Source organism: Micromys minutus (assembly GCF_963924665.1).
Source record: "Micromys minutus genome assembly, chromosome: 16".
Lineage (NCBI taxonomy): Eukaryota > Metazoa > Chordata > Mammalia > Rodentia > Muridae > Micromys > Micromys minutus.
Window position 1 is genome coordinate 26,975,817 of NC_137985.1, and position 5,193 is coordinate 26,981,009.

Genomic DNA, 5,193 nt, shown 5'->3' on the forward strand with positions numbered 1-5,193 from the left:
TGAGAAGACAGAACCTAAGGATAATAGGAATAGAAGAGGGAGAAGAGTATCAACTAAGAGGCACAGTAAATATCTTCAACAAAATCGTAGAAGAAAACTTCCCTACCCTCAAGAATGAGATGACCACGAGCATAAAAGAAGCCTTCAGAACTCCAAATAGGTTGGACCAGAAAAGAAATACCTCCCGAAACATAATAGTAAAAACATCAAGTGCCCAAAGCAAAAAAAGAACACTAAAAGCAGTAAGAGAAAAAGGTCAGGTAACATATAAAAGCAGGCCAATCAGACTCATACCCGATTTATCAACAGAGACTATGAAAGCTAGAAGAGCCTGGACAGACATCATGCACACCCTAAGAGAACACAGGTGCCAGCCCAAGCTGCTATACCCAGCAAAACTATCAATCACCATCGATGGAGAGATGAAGATATTTCAAGACAAATCAAAATTTACAAAATATCTGACCACAAACCCAGCACTACAACAAATTATAGGTGGAAAACCCAATACAATGAGGGAAAATACAGCGTAGTAAAAACAAGAAAACTCCTAAACAAGAAAACTGAAAGAAGAAAAAAACACAGACAAAACTCAACGCAAAAAAGTAATAATGGCAGGAAACAGAAACAACTATTCCTTGATATCTATTAACATAAATGGACTCAACTCCCCAATAAAGAGACATAGACTATCAGAGTGGATACATAAACAAAATCCAGCCTTTTGCTGCATACAGGAAACGCATCTCAGAGACAAAGACAGACACTAACTCAGAGTTAAAGGGTGGGAAAAAACTTCCAAGCAAACAGCTCCAAGAAGCAAGCTGGAGTGGCTATTCTAATATCGAATAAAGTAAATTTCCAACCAAAAGTTATCAAAAAAGATAAGGAAGGACACTTTTTACTCATTATCGGGGAAACCTGTCAGGAGAAACTCTCAATCCTTAACATATACGTTCCAAATAAAAAAGCACCCACATTCATAAAAGAAATCCTACTAAAGCTCAAAAAATACATTTCACCCCACACAATAATAGTGGGAGACTTTAATACCCCACTCTCACCAATGGACAGATCAGGGAAACAGAAATTGAACAAGGACACTGCAAAACTAGCAGAGTTTGAACCAACTAGAATTAATAGATATATACAGAACATATTATCCTAAAGTAAAAGAATACACATTCTTCTCAGCACCCCATGGCACCTTCTCGAAAATTGACCACATAATTGGACACAGAGCGAGCCTCAATCGATATAAGAAGATTGAAATACTCCCATGCATCCTCTCAGATCACCATGGTCTATTGCTGGTCTTTAACAACAACAAAGACAACAAAAAGCCCACATACACATGGAAACTAAACAACGCTCTGTTAAACGATAGCAGGGTCAAAGAAGAAATAAAAAAAGGAATTAAGGATTTTCTAGAATTCAACGAAAACAAAAACACAACATACCCAAACCTATGGGATGCAATGAAAGCAGTACTGAGAGGAAAACTCATAGCCCTAAGTGCTTCCAAAAAGAAACTGGAGAGAGCTTACATTAGCAACCTGACAGCACAGCTAAAAGCCCTAGAACAGAAGGAAGCAGATATACCCAAAAAGAGTAGACGGCAAGAAATAATCAAAATTAGGGCAGAAATAGACCAAATAGAATCAAAAGAACCATTGAAAAAAATCAACAAAACCAAGAGTTGGTTCTTTGAGAAAATCAACAAGATTGATAAACCCCTAGCAAGACTAACTAGAGGGCAAAGAGAGAGTATTCAAATTAACAACATCAGAAAGGAAAGTGGGGACATAACAACTGAAACTGAGGAAATTCAAGAAATCATCAGATCCTACTACAAAAACTTATACTCCACAAAATTGGAAAATCTGGAGGAAATGGATGAATTCCTAGACAGATACAAGATCCCAAAGTTAAACCAGGACCAAGTAAACCATCTAAATAACCCTATAACACCTAAAGAAATAGAAGAAGTCATCAAAAGTCTCCCAACCAAAAAAAGCCCAGGTCCAGACGGGTTCAGTGCAGAATTTTATCAGACATTTATTGGGGATATAACACCAATACTCTCCAAACTATTCCAAAAGATAGAATCAGATGGAATACTACCTAACTCATTTTTTGAGGCTACAATAACCCTCGTACCTAAACCACACAAAGACCCTACAAGAAAAGAGAACTTCAGACCAATCTCACTTATGAACATTGATGCAAAAATACTCAACAAAATCCTTGCAAAACGAATCCAAGAACACATTAAAACGATCATTCATCATGACCAAGTAGGCTTCATCCCTGGGATGCAGGGATGGTTTAATATAAGGAAATCCATCAATGTAATCCACCATATAAACAAACTCAAAGATCAAAATCACATGGTCATCTCACTAGATGCTGAGAAAGCATTTGACAAAATCCAACACCCCTTCATGTTAAAAGTCCTGGAAAGAACAGGAATCCAAGGTCCATACCTAAACATAATAAAAGCAATATACAGCAAACCAACAGCCAACATCAAACTTAATGGCGAGAAACTTGAAGCAATCCCACCAAAATCAGGGACTCGACAAGGCTGCCCACTCTCCCCCTACCTATTCAACATAGTACTGGAAGTCCTGGCTGGAGCAATTAGACAGCAAAAGGAGATCGAGGGGATACAAATTGGAAAGGAAGAGATAAAAACATCACTCTTTGCTGATGACATGATAGTGTACTTGAATGACCCCAAAAATTCCACCAGAGAACTCCTACAGCTGATAAACAAGTTCAGCAAAGTGGCTGGATACAAAATTAACTCGAACAAATCAGTAGCCTTCCTATACTCAAAGGACAAACATGTGGAGAAAGAAATTAGGGAAAAGGTACCCTTCACAATCGTCACAAAAACTATGAAATACCTTGGTGTGACTCTTAACTAAGCAAGTGAAGGACCTGTACGACAAGAACTTTAAACCTCTAAAGAAATAAATTGAGGAGGATCTCAGAAAATGGAATGATCTCCCATGCTCATGGATTGGAAAGATCAACATCTTAAAAATGGCCATCCTACCAAAAGCAATCTACAGATTCAATGCAATCCCCATCAAAATTCCAACCCAGTTCTTCATGGAACTGGAAAGATCAATGTGCAATTTCATATGGAATAACAAAAGTCCTACAATAGCTAAATCCATCCTCAACAACAAAAAAAAAACATCTTCGGGAATCACTATCCCTGACCTCAAGCTATATTACAAGGCAATTGTGCTGAAAACTGCATGGTACTGGTACAGAAATAGGCATGTGGATCAATGGAATAGAATAGAAGATCCAGAAATGAGCCCTCACGTATATGGTCACCTGATTTTTGACAAAGGAGCCGTAAACATTCAATGGAAAAAGGACAGCCTATTCAACAAATGGTGCTGTTCCAACTGGCACTCAGCATGCAAAAGAATGAAAATAGACCCTTTCTTATCTCCTTGTACAAAGCTCAAGTGTAAGTGGATCAAAGATCTCCACATTAAACCAGATACACTGGAACTATTAGATGAGAAAGTAGGGAAAACCTTAGAACACATAGGCACAGGAGAAAATTTCCTGAACAAAACACCAATGGCTCAAGCTCTAAGGTCAAAGATTAACAAATGGGACTTAATGAGATTGCAAAGTTTCTGTAAGGCTAAGGACATCATCAAGAAAACAAAACGGCAACCAACAGAATGGGAAAAGATCTTTACCAACACCGCATCAGATAGAGGCCTAATATCCAAGGTATACAAGGAACTCAAAAAGCTAGACACCAGAGAATCAAATAACCCTGTTCAAAAATGGGGTACAGAGCTAAACAAAACGTTCTCAGTTGAGGAACACCGAATGGCCGAGAAACATCTGAGAAAATGCTCGACATCCTTAGCCATCAGGGAAATGCAAATCAAAACAACCCTGAGATTCCACCTCACACCAGTCAGATTGGCCAAGATCCAAAAATCAGATGACAGCAGATGCTGGAGAGGCTGCGGAGAAAGAGGAACACTTCTCCACTGTTGGTGGGGTTGCAAACTAATACAACCACTCTGGAAATCAGTCTGGTGATACCTCAGAAAATTGGATATAGTACTACCTGAAGACCCAGCTATTCCACTTCTGGGCATATACCCCACAGACACTTTAATATATGCCCAGAGAAAATAAAGAGACACTTTAACAACAAAGATATATGCACCACAATGTTCATAGCGGCTCTATTTATAATAGCCAGAAGCTGGAAAGAACCCAGATGTCCTTCAGAAGATGAATGGATACAAAAATTGTGGTACATTTATACAATGGAATACTACTCAGCCACCAGAAACAATGACTTAACCAAATTCTTAAGAAAATGGCTGCATCTAGAGAATATCATCCTGAGTGAGATAATCCAGTCACAAAAGAACAGACATAATATGCAGTCACTGATACTGGGATGCTAACCCCAGAGGCTTGCACTCCCCCAGAAACAACTCACAGACTGTGTGAAGTCCAAGAAATAAAGAAAACAAAAAAAAAAATATTTACAAAACAAGAAGACTTTGACTATTTCCATGTTGCGTTTTGTTTTGCATGTACTTTACGCTCATTGTAACTATTAGGTTTTCAATGCATACTGTCAAGCCCATGAAAAAGTCAAGTACTGACTAAAAAATATACTCACATAGTTTTATGTAAAAATTATTTTAATATCTGAAAAAACAGTACTGACAAAAATGTATAATATTAAGCAAAAAATGTTTAAAATGTGTACATTTATCTTTGTTTTGTAAAATAAAGTCGTTTAAAAAAGATATAAAAAATGTATAATTTTAAGGAAAAAATGTTTAAAATCTGTACATTTATCTTTGTTTTGTAAAATAAAGTCATTTAAAAAAAGATATAAAAAATGTATAATTTTAAGCAAAAAATGTTTAAAATCTGTACATTTATTTTTGTTTTGTAAAATAAAGTCGTTTAAAAAAAAGACTGAACATTTCTCTTCTAATACAGTGTGATTTATAGGAAGCAGTTATAATTTGTCCAACTTAGGTAACCATGCTGTGACTATATGCTCTTATAGTGTAGTGTTTCTTGAGATTTGTTACACTTGTTTTATTATTACATTCTTTGTTTTTAAACAGAGTATTATATTCAATTTTGAATAGTTTCTGTTCTTTTGAAACTTTG